At 38.9% G+C, this 16,234-nt stretch overlaps 1 protein-coding gene across 1 annotated transcript in view; it reads left to right on the top strand.

Moving 5' to 3' along the window:
* Positions 1-464: 464 nt before the first annotated feature.
* The window catches only part of dlgap1b (discs, large (Drosophila) homolog-associated protein 1b), a 98,234-nt gene continuing 82,464 nt past the window's right edge, over positions 465-16,234 (top strand). The window contains exon 1 of the mRNA XM_026292625.1: positions 465-594. The gene's annotated coding sequence lies outside the window, so the exon portion shown is untranslated. The remainder of the gene's footprint in view (positions 595-16,234) is intronic.

Here is a 16,234-nt window from a genome sequence, read left to right as displayed (position 1 = left end):
TTGGACATTAGACCCTTCTTACAAAGTTTTCCCAGTGAAGAGCTGTAGCTGAATCTGTAGAAATTGCTGTTAATAAAATCATGTTTTTGACTTAGGTAATGAATTAAGCAGGAAGATGAACCTTTATCCATTACATTAAACTTAAATGATTTCATTATTAATGCATGTCCCACCTGTGGTTCACTTTTCAGCTTCCACTTTCACCTCTTAGAGGCTGTTTATCTGAAGCAACATCGTATTATAAGCAACAATCATTTTAAGGAGGCCATATTTCAATTGTGAACAGCCTCTTATTAAAATGTCATTGTAGGACTGTGCACAGTCTCAGTGACCCCTGATGAATCCACACAGCAGATTCCATGTCGGTCTTTTCGTCTGTCCTGTGAAGCGCTGTTTCATACGTCCAGTGATGCCTCTGCAGCCCACAGACCGAGGGAAAGATACTAGTGCATGGGACCTTACAATCCAAGTGACGCGCTCCGTGATCAATCGCGATCTGTAATCATTTCGAGGCAAAGAAGCAATTTCGGCGAAATCCATCGGAGGGTTTCTCTCGAGGCGATTCTCGGATTGTCACTCTTCTGTGTTGACAAGGTAGGAGGCAAATGCGCAAAATGTTTCCTCCTTTCAGTCATTCTGCAGGGATCATTTGTTTGCTCAGGTCAGTAAATATTAAAAATCGATTGACTCGTATCCTCGTTTCCTTAAAATAAATATGCAGTCCTCGTCATGCTGGGGTTTTTTTTAATATCAGATTTTAGCAGATGAATTTTGCGTTGATGGTTTGGATTTTGTAACTTTCCTGAGAAACCGGATTCTTAAAGAAACCATGAAATTCGTCTTGACAAAGTTGCCGGATTTCATTTCCCCTTGTTAGTCGTTGCCAGCCTTACCTATCACTTACCGTGAGTGACAGTGAGGCAAAAGTGAGATGTCCTTTCATCTCATCCGTGCGCCTTGACGGAGCCGCGTCTGCAGTTCCGTCTTTGGTATTTTGATTTGTGGAGAAGCTGGTGCCAACATTTGCTATGACCAAAGTTGCAAATCTGTCCACATCTTTCTTCCTTCATAGAGTCTGAAGCCTTTAAGGCTAGGCAGTCCATTGGCTACTGGGGGCACTGTGCCTTATTCCTACAGCAATCTGTCTGCTCTGTGGATTCATTTAGGCTCTTTGGTTCTGTCAGTTTCCTTCGATATTGGTTTGAGGTTGCTGCACAGACACTAGTGGTCCAGAACAGACGATTCATTAAAATACTACCATGTCAATCAGTCAGCACAAACAAACATTACATCTGTAAATGACTCTCTGGTCTATATACAGCTGCAGTATGAATAGAGTGTTTGTAAATGCACAGCCTGTTTATCTACATGAATAAAGCAGCGTTCGTGATTCCTGGTGTGGATGAAAATTATATACTATTAGCTGACTGTAATTATTGTTGTGTGTGGAGAGGCACTGAGCCAATTTGTAAAAAAAAAAAAAAAAAAAAAAAAAGATGATGTCTGATGTTAGCAGATAGAGCAAGACTCAAGGACGACAGGAAGGGATCAAGGCCAAGAGGTCAAGAAAGTATGAAGTAATTAGTCCATCCATCCATCATCTATACCTGCTCAGTCCTAACCAGGGTCACAGGGATCTGCTGGAGCCTATCCCAGCTCTCTTTGGGTGAAAGGCAGGGGTCCACCCTGGACAGGTCCCCAGTCCATCACAGGGCCACATAGAGACAAACAACCTCACACACTCACACTCACTCCTATGGGCAATTTAGAGTCACCAATCAACCTGACATACATGTTTTTGGACTGTGGGAGGAAACCAGAGTACCTGGAGAAAACCCACACAAGCACAGGGAGAACATGCAAACTCCACACAGAAAGGTCCCTGATGGGTCGTGAACGGGCCCTTCTTGCTAAGCCACCATGCTGCCCGAAGTAATTAGTCACTTAATATAAATGAATTTAGAAGTTAAACAATATAGTAAGAGGAAAACTGACTAAAAGTTGCAGATCCTCTGGATCTGTAAGAATAAGAGAGATTTTCTATCCTTTTTTATTTTCTTCACTACCCAAAGTGAAAATGATTGCAAGCCAGGTATTTTTACAAGAACATTTTCTTATCTCCAAGAAGCAGCAAACAGTCCCCAAATCTGTTAATCTCCCGTTGATGGTGTTACTTCCCTAAACATAAACATGCATGGCTTCCTTGTTTAACACAAGAAACCAGCATCTGCCCCCGTACCTATCCCATACCCCATTAAGGACCCTCTGTGTCTTTCTTGTATGACTGACTGCAGTGGCTTAAGTGGAGATGGAGTGTGGGAGTGATTATTATTAGCTGCCTTCCCTCTTTGCCTGTCAGATAATGATGGACTGTGTGCTGAACTCTCAACCCTGTGTCTGTGCTTCATTAGCTGTCTTTTTGTCTAGATATTATTATAGGCTACAGTGGCTTCCTCCTGTATCATTTGCAAGCATCTCACCCACCTAACAGATGATGAGAATAAAAGAATCAACTGACTTGAAGATCCTCTGCTACAGCCTCTTTTTATTCTGCTATCAATTAGCAGGGGCCTTTACCCTGCCCTTGTCTGTGTTGTGCTGTTGTTGAACTAAGCAGTGTCAGGTTAGTTAAACACAATGAGATCTGCCCTGTTACAAAATACCAGTAAACAATGCCTTGGCCGCAGCTTTCCAGATGCTGCCAGTGGAATATTAAAGGATGCTTTCATGGGGACATAAGAGCTGTTGGATATTTTTTAGATCTTTGTATATTTTTCACACATACCCCATGCATAAGAAGTCTCATCTTGCTGTGTAATTATGCAGATAATCCTTTCTGGATGTTAATCTGTCACTGCATATAATCAAAATGGCCTTGTGTCTGTGTTTAGTGTTCTGGTTCAAGCTGGACTGAAATTAAAAAAATGAAATTATGAAAGAACCATTAGTAGTGGCACAAATATTGCTTTCTAACACCCGAAGGGGTTACAATAAAAATAAGGGATGATGACGGCAAAGACGATTTTGCAACGCACAGCAATGACATAGCTGTTACTCATAGCTTCTCTGCCTCAGGTTTTATTAGGGAAGGTCAGAAGTCACAAACGTGTTGTAATGATGGTTGTAGATGACAGCAGTGATGAGTCAGCTGTAGCACTATTCTCTGATGTGCTGTAGTTCCCGGCCATTTTCTTTGTTTTGCTGAATTTTAATTATGCTGCTCTCACTGTTCTACTGAGCAAAGTCCCATCAGGTCCAACTACATCTTGTTGCTTTTCAGTAGTTCACTTATGAAAACATCTTCTGTTTTTGAAGCTTCTCCCTCACATCGATAAGAGTTACCGTTGGGCTTGGGGGGACTCTTCAAGTGCTTCTGCACTACTTCTTTAATCTCAGTCTGTGCACTTTCCGCCGCACTTAGCTGCTCACATTGGTCGTATGGGAGCTGTCAGCAGGCCAATTTAATTTCTTCAGCTTTTCTCCTGTGGTTTTTTTTTTTTTTTTTTTTTTTTTTTCAAAAAGCAAGGAGAACAAACTATGTGCTACTGTGCAGAAACTAGTGGCAAGCACTATGTTTTTGTGCTCCGAGAAGTTTAGAAAGAGTTTAACCTTTTTATAAAACCTCTGTTCACCGAAGAACGTTCACAAATCTCATGAGTGAGAATACCAGTGAAACAGGCCTGACTTTACTGGGGCAGATTGCTACACTGACTGAACCTATCGGTGAAGTGCTTGAAAAAATGTACAGATGCCACGCTAATGATATTAGATTCCTTTTAAGCATGTTTTAGGTTGAGGATTTATTCTTAATAAGATTTGTAAGATTTTAATTTTTTTTTTTTTTTTTTTTTCCTGGACAGGCCCACTGCTCTGATATTGGGCTGCAACTAAAGAAGTCACTATGCTGTATATACTGTAGGTTGCTGAGGGATTTTTATATCTACAGAGGTGTTTAAGTGCACTGAATGTTGATTTCATCTTTTCATATTATTATCTTTCCACAGTCCTGTCAAGTTTTCTGTCTTGTCCATATTTCATCATGTTAACTTCCACAGTGGTCTCGCCTTTTTGTCTGCGGTCTTCACAAGCATGCATTGACACTGGGTCACGTTCCACGTGTGACGCCATCCAGGCCACACCACTCTCTGCTGAAACAACAACATGCTTTTTATTTGCCTTTCACCAGGAACTAGGGCACTCATTTGTTGATATAAAGACATACTGTAGACCTGCATTTTCCAGGACACAATGTCAATTCTAGTGGGAGAGGAAGCAAAAGGGGAAGAGAAACATGTTTGTATGCCTTCCAGCTATTGGAGCATGCTCCAACTGTGAAAGGCCACATCCATTGTTGGGTAACATAATCAACCAGGGAGGCCTTCAGTCAGAAACTAGGGAGGACTACCTTTACAGAGTCTCACACATTACTGATTCATATCCCTTTCTGTGCTGGAAGCAGCTGCTGGATGCTAAACAATTTTCAAATGTTACTGAACTGGTGTGTGGGGCAAAAGTGCACACATCCCATTATTGTTGCCATTCTAAACACAAACTCTGTGTTAGCTGACTGACGTGTTTAAACAGTGTTAGTGCGATAGCAGTGTATATTACAGTTCATCCCAGAAATGACTTTTCTCTTTGTGATTTTAATGAGGCATTGTGTCTGTGGTCACTTTTAGAGTTTGTACTGATAATGTAGCCATGAGCAGCAGATTTGTGGTTTAATATTAGAATCAGTGGCTCACAATGGATTATGCACAGACTCATGTTTCAGTATCAGATTGCTTGCAATCTAATAACTACAGCATTATTATTATTATTATTATTATCAGATATATTGTAATAGACTACGTACACTTGAGATCAGATTTACATGCTTCGCTGTTGTGTAGATATATTGGATGTTTCCTTTAGAGCTGCTACAGTTAGTTGATAACACTCAGATAACAGGAAATTAAGATGCAGCTACTTTGATAATTTATTAGTTATTAATTTATTTTTAAATAAATTCTCTTCTTTGACAGTAAACTGTATTTTTCTGGGGTTTGGACTGTTGGTTGAGCAAGACATTTGAAGACTAATTAAATGATTCCTCATAAAGCAATCAAGATTCATTTATATTGAAAATAAATTGCAGCCCTAATTTATCTCATTTCTGTTTCATTGCAGTATTTTCTAAAGACTGCAATTTCATGAAAAATGTTATTTATTAACTTAAATAATGCAACCTTTTAAATAGTAGCTTTGATGAAAGAAATATTTTAACAAACATTGGTATTTTTTTATTGTTGTTATAAATTATAGATTAATGGTATGATTGAATACAGTATGTGCAAATGCAGTATTCTGTCTTTCTATTTTCAGTAGCCTGAAGTGTTTGAGAAATACCACTGGTCAAAGTCTGGTCAAATTTGTTTTGTAAATTGCTTTGCTTTCATTGTTGTTTATTGCCCTGCCAGTCTCTGTTATTTTATCCTATGGTCATATGACAACACATAGATCTCTGATTACCTGGTCATAAAGTGCACATAACCAAAAGTCCACACAGATTTCAAACACTTGATCCACAAATGCTCTAGTTTAGTTGCATTATTGCATTTAAACATAAAGTCTTTAAGGTCTAAGATCTTTACCTTGTATTTATAATCAGTTATTACAATCAATGAATCACAAAATGACAATATGCAAATATTTGTCCAATCATGTTTTTTGTCCTTTTTGCCTTTATTTCCTAACACCACTGATAGTATGAACTAAAATCACTCTGAAAAAGCCAGTGGCAGATTTGGAGCTAGTTTCTTTGTACCATGTTGTTTTTGCATGTTTACACAGTAAATCCAGATACCATGATTAACATGCAGACTGAAGATTTAGGAAAATCTAGATGGCTTGCCTTTTAGAGTGATAGTAATAATAGGACAAGGCTTTGACAGGAACTTGCTGTTTTGGCAGGATGTACTTAAGATTATAGTATTCACAGAGCAGTGCTGGGTAATTCTGAGTAGTCTGTAGGTCTTTCCTCATGCACACAGTCCTTTTGTTACCCAAATATTAGACACTTTTTATCCAGATAGTGCCTGACAAAAACATACTTATTAATCATTTCATTGGGTTTAATGGTTTTGGGAAACCATCAAAACTTATCTTCCTAGTTTGGGTGATCAGAGGAACAGAAAAGGCCACAGTCAGTGTCATGACAGCCTATTTAATCTCAACACTGTATGTGTGTCCTGTAATGACAAATGATCATGACATTTTCACTATTCCATCGTCAGTATGAGGGATTTTGCAATTTAACCCGAAGAACTCCCCTTTTATAGTTTGGTTTGAGCCAATTGGGCATTTATAAAAGGGAATTATAATTTTGATTAAGAGGTGGAGACATGCAGTATTTTTTTGTGTCAGATTGAAGTATTTCTGAGTGGTGTGTATGCTGTTTGGCATATAACAACTATAGGAACACAGATAATCAAAGCTGGTTGATTATTTAGCCAATTTGAATTCTTACGTTTGTTGGAAAAGGTATTGGGATGAAGTGTTAAAAACTGAGGGTATGTAGTTTATAAGATGTTTACACTTACAGAGACGAGATGCATCTAATATAAGTTGCATTATGAGAAAGTGTTTCTAGTGTTTCTCCCATATTACTGACTCAGTCAGGTTATCTGCAGTAAATACAGTATGTGAGATGTAAGGGACTTGATGCAGAAAACAATGATTGCTGAGATTATTACTGTTCAACTGTATACAGCAGAAACTATCAGTATTTCTAACAGTATATAATTTAAAGAAATAGAGAAGCATTTATTTTTTTGCTTTCATTCCATTCCAGATAACTCTCTCGGTGAAAACATCATTTTTATTTAAGTCTGTTTAAAAATTCGTAGCTTGTACTGTGGCTTCTTTCTCCTTTTTCATTATTCTCTGCAACTTTTAAAACTAATAGACAGTGGTAAAAATGATCATGTTGTTTTGTAGACACACTGTTGATAAAAAAAATTGTGGTTGGTGCTGCATTCTTGCTTTCGCTGTGACTGTTTCGCCACAAGAGCCACCAGATTTGACTTGTTAAGTGTTTTTAATGTGAAGCTGAAGCAGGAGAAAATGTTGGTTAGGATTTGCAGCTGTTTTGAAAGTTATCAGAATAAATGGTTAACAGTGAAGCTTGTATCAGTGAGATAAAATTGGAAGCAGTAACGCTGGATTTCATGCTGCATTTTTTTTTTTTTCCTGTGAATCCCTTGTGCTTGTGAAGGCAATTTGAATCCCAAGCAGGAAAGGCAGACTCTACGAAAAATAGTATATAGTGATAATAACTTGAATGTGAATAGACTGAATGGCATTGAATATTACTGAAAGATGCAGACCATGAATAGTATAAAAAAAACAGGATTTGACCTCATGGTAGGTTTAAGGATGATAACTTTTAACAGAATCGCACTTTATTTTACATACTCCTGTTTCCATCAGGTTTCCCTCCTGGACTGTGCAGAATGTTGTTACTCACAGTGACAGTTTGGTGAGCACTGGCTTGCTGGAGTAGTGAGGGGGGCTTCTCTTGACCTGCCAGAATCTGTCCATGCCACAGCTTTCTCCTGTGCCCTGTAGCAGCTGGCCCGGCCATCTCTCAGGCTGTGACAGGACGATGATGAATCAGGAACATTACGAAGATGTCCCCAGCACTGACTCCTCTCCAAATCACAGGGGACTAATACACTCAGTGTAAGAGTGTGTGATCACAGTTACATTCAGCCGAAGCTCATAGGCATGTGTGGTTCTGCAAAGCTGGCTGATACAAGTACTGACCCACGGTGCCCAGTTTTTTGTTTCTATATTGCTCTAGGCACTAGTCAGGTACTGCAATCCTCTCCTAAAGTTTTAATGCTTTAATGAAACTAATATGAATTCAGGTATTCCATAATTGCTGTCATAAATGAATTAAATAACAACCCGTACCTTCAGCATAGAACAATCTGGTGCTGGTGTATCAGATGCTTGTCAGTGCCTCCGTGGGAGGCAAAGACTGTCACGTGACCCAGCATCAAGCAAAGCTTTAGTGGCCACCGCTCCTGTTTATTTAAAGCAAGGAGATTTATTTAAGAGCCCATTACACAAGATAAGCTGCAAAAGGTACAGCTGTAAATGGAATAGAGGAGCCTATTTGTAAATGTCTGCAAGTGCCTGACTGAGAGAGGAATAGAGGTGATAAGCAAAGGTGGGCAATTTGAACAGTGGGTATTTTGAAGGGTAGATATTTGTGATGACAGCCTTTAATTGATTGCATCACTCTTGAATAGAGTATAATACGGGACTTTTATTGAGTTCACCTGAACACTGACAGCACTTTGTCAGTTCAGAGAAAGTAATAGTTAGAAGGGAGGCTTGTGTGGCCTCAGTATCTGAGCAGACATTCTGATATGTCAACCACTTTTCTAAGCCTTACGTGCACATACATGGGCTTACTTTGATCCCACCGTTGACTATAAAGACTCACACGGAAAGGGTCTTATACAAAACTGACTAGGCAGGGAAGTTTGTAAATCCACACTGGTATGAGGCTAAAGGCCTTTTCAAGTTCTTGACTTTAATTTAGAGAGAGAACCCCAAGCATAGTGCCAATCGTCCCAGTAGAGGAAACCCTGTGGGGTGCTTCTGTTTCAGTGCACAGCAAGCAGAGTTCTTCTTCTACTCAGCTGAATGTCAGCCTTTACTTTTAAAAACATGAAATAATACGATTGATATTTGAGCCTTAAGATGTGAAGATTACATATGTCCCATACAGCTTAGATATGCAGAGTACTTGTTCTATAATGTGTATGTGACATTTAGCAATCTAATATGGTTGCATGACAGGATTACTATGGATTACCAAAACTAACAAATGTAACCGAAAAGCAACAATAATATTTTAAATTAATAACCGTAATTGAGTTTGGAAATATTTATGCGCACATGAAACACATTTGACCTGACACTTAAATAATTGACAAAGAGCACAGGCAGGGTTTCTAGGTGTAATCATAACATCAGATGCAGTCCTATATAGGGTCCGTGTACTGTGGAATGTCCGTGTGAGGAAAGGCAGGGCCCTAAAACTCTGCCAGATTTCATTTCACGCTCTGCAGACCACAGCCTCTGAGACGGTGACATTTACATGGCCCTCTATCCCACCGCCAGTTGCTGCAGGCCCAAGGCACTGGCTAAATCAGGCACAAGGGCCAATGAATGAAGAAGCAATGCAAGCAAGAGAACAAGGAGATGGCTAATGTGGTGTGCAGAGGAAGTGCACAGAGCGTTTATGTGAAGACTGTGTAACATTTTTATTATACTAGATATATATATCTATATCTATATATAGATATATATATTATATATTACAGTTTTGAGCAGTTTAGCAGCCAACACCTTTGTAAATGATTATGGCTGCTTTGTGTACATGCAGACACATAGTAAATAGTTAATTTATCATTAAACCATAATACAAATATTTCTGTATGTGTAGCAGTGGTGCTGACTGTCAAGAATGAGAGTGGTGTTCAGTCTGTAAGAGCAGCTTTTCTTGGGATTATCTGCTCCAAAGACCACCTGGTTATCCCTTAACAAAATATTATCAGCAAGTTTGTATCCCAGTCCCTTGTGGCCCCTCTTCAACATAATCTCTCTCTCACTAATCTGATTGGGTCGCCACCTTTAGTATCTTACTGCTTCACCTCAGCTAGCTAATTCAGTCCTCACTGTGCTTCATATTGGCTCGCTTCTTTGTGATGGTTTCTGACTGAGAGCTTTCCCACTAGGTTGAAATAAACATGCAGAACAGCTGCATACACTGAAATGTTTCTGGCTTTGGCAACAGGAGAGTATTTCTTCTACTGAAATCATTTCAGACTGCTTTCACAGGTCTTCCAGTAAGCTCCTGAAATTGTACAAAGACAATGCGCATTGGCCTTATGTAATACTTTCACAGAGCAACTTAGGCATCATCTTCTCATGCTGTATCCTCTGAGAGTATTTGGTTGTGGAACCAGTATGGCACAACTTTTCTACTCCTTTCTTTCAAATCTCATCTTTTCCTTTGGCTTTGTTCCCTGGCAAGTCACTTGGCTATGATATTTTTCCCAGGTGGAAGTGTGAAACTACAGAGCCTTGTGTGTAAACACATCAGTCAGAGTGTATTGGGAGACTGTGGAGTTTTACATGACAGCCTTTCATTGTCCACAGAAATGTTTTATTTAAGTGGCAACATATTTCAGTAAAATACTGAGTCATAACATTGTTGCAATATTATCAGATGTAGAAGGGGGAAAAGACAGATGGACATAATGACGGCAATAGCTCAGAAGCAGGTGGAGGTCAGCTTTGCTACCACGCAGTCTCAACTGGTCTGTTCCTCACGGTGCAGTGAATCAATAAGGGCTGTCAAGCTGATGCGTCTGCACTGCTAGTCCATTACGAAGTGGTAAATCAAGCTATGGCACTTACTAACCACTTAAATGAGGTGGTAACAAAGTTATGTAATCATTAGTGAGCATGTGTTCCTGCAGGACGGCAAAGGAAAGTGATCTTGGGGAGGATGCAGCATGACAGATGGTGACTGTGTGTGTGTGTGTGTGTGTGTGTGTGTGTGTGTGTGTGTGTGTGTGTGTGTGTGTGTGTGTGTGTGTGTGTGTGTGTGGTGCTCATGCTCAGTGTTGTTTTTACACAGAAACAATTGAAAAAATGAATATGGTATTTAGCTTCCTAATTATGGTAATAGGTAGCAGGGCCTTGCTAGGTTTCACTCTAGGGTTCATTAAGGACTATATTTTTATTGTGATTTTTGTATTTTTTTTTTTAATTCATTAGTAGCCCTTTTGCCTCCTAACTACATTATTGTCAGTGTTTTGCACCATAAAAATAGTTACATTTTGTATTTTATTTGAAAAGTGGTTTCATCAATGTCTTTTTGTTGTTTTTCTGCAATGGTCATTTACCTTTAATAACTTTAGACTGAAGTGTTCCTAATCAGCCACAATCTATGAATCATAATTCATCTGAAACAGTAATTGAAATGGAGCTAAACCAGATGTCATGTTTGCTATTAATTCCTGGATTATCTCTTTCTTTATGAAGATGGTCATTTAAATCTACATGGATTATAGAAGCTGACAAATAAATTAATTGCTGTCAGAATTAATTTAGCACATCAGACCAGACCAAGAAGGTGTAAAACGTGTCAGTGATGTAGCATAACACAGGTCCTTGTGTGATGTTTTTTTTTTTTTTTAAAGTTCAGCCATAAATCACCATGTTGCATGCTGGCTGCAATGGAGAGAAAAAGAAGGAGTAGGGAGGGATTGACACTGTTGTACAAAGCCAACATATGACCAGTGCCAAGGTGGCTGGCATGAGGAGGAGGTGAGGGAGAGAGGAAATGAGAGGGACAAACAATCTTCTCAATCTAATAAGCAGCATGGATCTCATGATGGACAGAGTCCCATTTATGGCCAATCATCTAGATTGCCCCTGTATTTAGTGGGGTTTTTTTCACAAAGCTGGTGTAGTCAGAGGCATTAGGGCTCATTTTTCTACTTACACAAAGGCTATTTTCTTCCATTTATTTTTGTACAATTTGAAAAGCAACTATACAGACTTGAAAATGGATCAAACTACATAAGAGACCACAATAGGTTTGCTGTTGTTATTTTGGTGTGCATGCATCATACACAGTGACTGACATAGTGACTGGCTTTGTGTGTCTTCAAAGTGTGAAACCTCACATTTTCTTCACGAGCTTCTTTTTTTTTTTTTTTTTTTTAAAGTTTCTCTTGTGACTCCTCCCAGCTTCAAATTGTCCTGGCAACTCTAGCAGTGAATATTGCCCTGCTTCCAAGTTTCCACCTGCAAAAAGGCTGGGAGGGGAATGAATCAGCGGACCCAGTGCATCTTTGTCAGCCTCATTTGTGCTCATCTCTTCTCCTGACCTCCACATCCCCTCTTTTGTGACAGAAAAATTTAGTGCCTAGATTGATTAGTAATTTAATTAGGAAAAGGTCACAAGCACAGAGATCTTTGCACATGTGCTACAGAGAGGTCTTTGCTATTTGAGCTCAAATGGACAGCTGGAGGGCAGGCATCAGTCTGGCTCTGTGGGCTGAGTGATGGGTTTGCTGTGGAATTAGCTGGCTTCTTGTCATGTTATTGGTTGCCACTTTTTCAGGTCACCAGTTACGCCTGTATTCCTGCTGAGCCTTTTGAGGGACATGCCATTTTTAGTATAGATAATCTAGATATACATAATAAAAGTGGTTTTGGATTGAATTCAGGACAGCAGATTTGCAGGGAGATCAAAATATGTTTTTGGCTGAAACTAAGTGAGTGTGTCTATGTGAAAGTCACTATGAGTATGGGAATGTGGGTGTGTGTCTGTGTGGCAGAGAAAGAGAGAAAGATGAATGAATGTCCCTTAGTGAGAGTAAGCTAATGCAGCTTGAAGAATGACTTCAGAACCATGGACAGTGTCTCATGCTTTATGCATATCACAGTGTTCTTTTATCTGTATCGCGACACTGTAACATCTGTTCAGACACACACACACACACACACACACACACACACACACACACACACACACAGGTCCAAAACCAAAAGTTTGTTTATTTTATGTTTTTGGTATTACAGCAGAGATCTGAGGTGCATGTTCTATGACAAGTTCAGCAAAAGTAACCAAGCCCAATTTAACATTATGCATATTTCCATATTTGACTGTGACACCCGACAAATTTAGACGGGCCTATTTTCTTCTGTTTGGGATGTTTATTCACAACCTCTATGGTTTATTACCGTCAATATGAAAGGATGTTTGTCTCAAAACTCCAGCGTGTGTAGGCTAGTAGTGTTTGCCTTATGATTCAAAAGCATCTGGTTGTATTTGTGCCATTAACATCATCAGTTTCTATGTCCATTGATATTGTCTGACGCTGTGAAAGACAAGATCTAAAAGATCACACCACTTACAAACCTGACAGGATCTGGGGACTCATCTTCAAGTTGTTTCTTCCTGAGTCTTGTTAAATATTCATTTCCATCTCATTTACTTCACTGACTCCATTCAGACAGGCGGTTCTTTGAACTTTATAGTATGGGTAAGATGATTTTGGCCTAGAATATATTAAGAAATACTGGTCTCTTTCTCAAAATGCTGTTGTTTTGTGCATTTCCCACATCAAAATGAAGAATGAGTGGAAAATGAAAACAGGCACCTATTTACTTCCTAGTTTGAAATCAGAAAGCAGATAAATTAATGGCATTGTCTGTTTTTTGAAAGAGATTCATTATGGACAGCAAGCAAGCTTTTCTCGTGTAATCAGCAAGTTGTTGGGAAGAGGATGCTGTTTTTTTTTCTGTCCCTAAATGCTTTGAATGCTGCCAAGCACACACAGTGAAAGCCTGCATGTCGAAAGCATGAAAAACTGGCATCAGTGAGGACACCCAAATCTCCTTGCCGGTTCTGGCAGATAGAGACGGGTGCACAGGCAGCAGAAAATGGCTTAGTCAGGGTCATCACTAGCCAATAGCTTTGGATAGCTATGACAAGCCAGGGTATTTTCTCAGGCTCTATGAGCAAAGGGAGAAAGATCTTCTTGCCAACAAATACTTTTCTCACGGTCTTTATCAGCTATAATTATCATTGATTTTAATGGGTGGTTCAGATTGCAGTGTCGAGGTTTATGCTCATATCGAAGAGTATGCAATATGCAAGTATACGCAACACTACATAGACACAAGAGCATAAATTATTCTTATATCAGTTAACAGTGACACTGATTAACAACCACAGCAAAGTATGGTATGACACAGAAAGAGCCATATATATTGAACTCATGTTAGCCTTTCAAATCAAACATTTACACTAGCCCACCCACACAGGGTCTTGGAGGCAAAGAAGCATTTCTGATGTATCCCCAAAGACATTTTTAGATTTATCAAAACGTTGACACGAATTTGATTTTCCCACTACAGTAGTTTTCCAAAATAATTTACATGGATGTAAACAACTTGTATGTGATCATAAATCCTGGTTGAATGTTTTTTTTTCTCATATGTGAGTAAGTCTCCATGCCACTGTACAGTGTGCTGCTGCACAGTGGGATTATCCTCTGCATGTCAAAGTCTATAGATGCTATCTTCGACCTTAGTCTAGCCCCAGAGATGCATATATCCACATAGGGCGATTGAAATTCAGTGGTCAGCAGAACAACAGATGTGCATCTCTCACTGTCCCCTGTCACTGTGCATTTTTATTGAGATAAAACCATCAAAAGATTTTTTATTTGTTATATGATTAGGTTTTAATAATATCAAGATTTCTTTAGAGCTTTGAAATGCACAACTGCACACAAATGCACATATGGTTTGCAGAGCAATAGATAATGTGCTGCACACGTACAAAACACACACACACACACACACACACACACACACACTGGATGATGTCATTTGTATAATCTGATGGAAACTGGGCCAACGTTGACAAGGAAGCAGCCGACAGAATGAGCAGTCACTGTCATAATGATTTGGTGTGTAGGAGGAGAGGTGTGCGGAAAAGAGTATGTGTGTATATGATTTTTTCATTGGGGAGGGGTGTCACCAAATAGACGCAATTTTCTTCTTTCATTCAGTGCTATTTTGTGATTTATATGAACGTTCTTATGCGACAGTCATTATACTTTAAATGGCTGTAATTTGTGCAGTCATTTAATTTAAAACAAAGTGCTTCTGCTCCATGTGCAGCGTTAAGCCATTAGTCGTTTATGACGGTCTGATCCAAACAGGTAAAGTGTGGGAAATATGTGAAAGACAAAAAAAAAGAAAAATTGAAGATTATCATTATTCCTGTACTTTTAAAGCATCATTCAAATGCAGTTAATGCACTGTAATTTACATGTTCTATTTCCACCCAGCTGTGATTTCCTTCCCTCACTCATTCAGTAATTTTGACTGTACTTACCCTTTAAATGTTGGCATTACTTTTTGGAAGCTCTCATGTCTCCAAATGCCATACAATTTAAGACTTCATCACTACATAGCTTGGTAAAAAAAAAAAAAAAAAGTACTTGGTCCCAAACCACACAATAAGTTCCTGGAACAAATCCTGTAAAAATTGCACAAGACATCTAATTAAGCTTTTGCTTGCTGCCAAACATTAATTATGATAGTTCCATACTCATGATGATGTCTGTGCAGGAAATGAAAAGTCTGATGTCTGTAAATGATTAATGAACTGCTTTGTCATCACTCACTCATTAAAAAATTAACAATATTTAACATTTTTTATAAAGACTTTTGGATACTCAGCCTGTAACAACAAAGCAATAGAGAAATAGGATAGCTAACAGTGTGTGCCTAGTGATTATACACAGGTTAGTTACAAACTAGACCATAGATCATAGTGATGAAGTGATGCGTCAACATCCTCAGACTGCCCCAATGCAAATGTCTAAAAAGTTCAAAAAGTTTTTAAATTCTTACTGTCATTTGAACACACCTTAAAGATATTTCTTGAACATTTCTCAGGTATTACAATTTCTTCTCCACACGAACAAAGATGGTAACAGTTCAAAAGCTGTATCCGTGATGGTAGGGGCATGCATTAGCACATTAACACACATGCGTAACTTGCATGTCTATCAATGACAGATTTTGGAACAACATATTTTGCTGTACAGGTGATGTCTTTTCAGGTTATGTATCGCTTATTTCAGCAAGGCAATTAATGCCGAACCACATCCTGGTCATATTCTAATTGCATGACTATGCAGTAAAAGTGTCTGGGAACTAAACTGGCCTGCCTTCAGATCAGACCTGTCACACACTGAAAACATGTCACATGTTATGTCTTGTTTATGCTACAATGTCAAAATTAGGAAGGCAGTAAATATAACATCTATGAAAATTGCATTAGTGCTGTCAGCGGCATTGCATCAATAAAAAAAAAAAAAGAAGACATCAGATGATTAAATGAGATGTTTAATTAGAGGTTTAGTGAGTTAAACTGCAAAACTACTCGAGAGTCCTTAAGATTCTGTCAGAATTGAAGCACTTGTGTACAACAATGAACGTCGCACCAGACGAAACGACAGGGACTCAACCCTCCATTAATCCTATTACATATTGCTTGTAGGTGTGTGTGTTGAAATTATTGTGCACACAGATTAAGTTTATGTTGCATGTACAAAGATGTGTAGTCTTGTTCTTC

This window comes from Mastacembelus armatus, chromosome 20 (genome assembly GCF_900324485.2).
Source record: "Mastacembelus armatus chromosome 20, fMasArm1.2, whole genome shotgun sequence".
Taxonomy (NCBI): Eukaryota; Metazoa; Chordata; class Actinopteri; order Synbranchiformes; family Mastacembelidae; genus Mastacembelus; species Mastacembelus armatus.
Note: the sequence above shows the minus strand (reverse complement) of the source record. Positions and strands in the feature narration are given on the sequence as shown.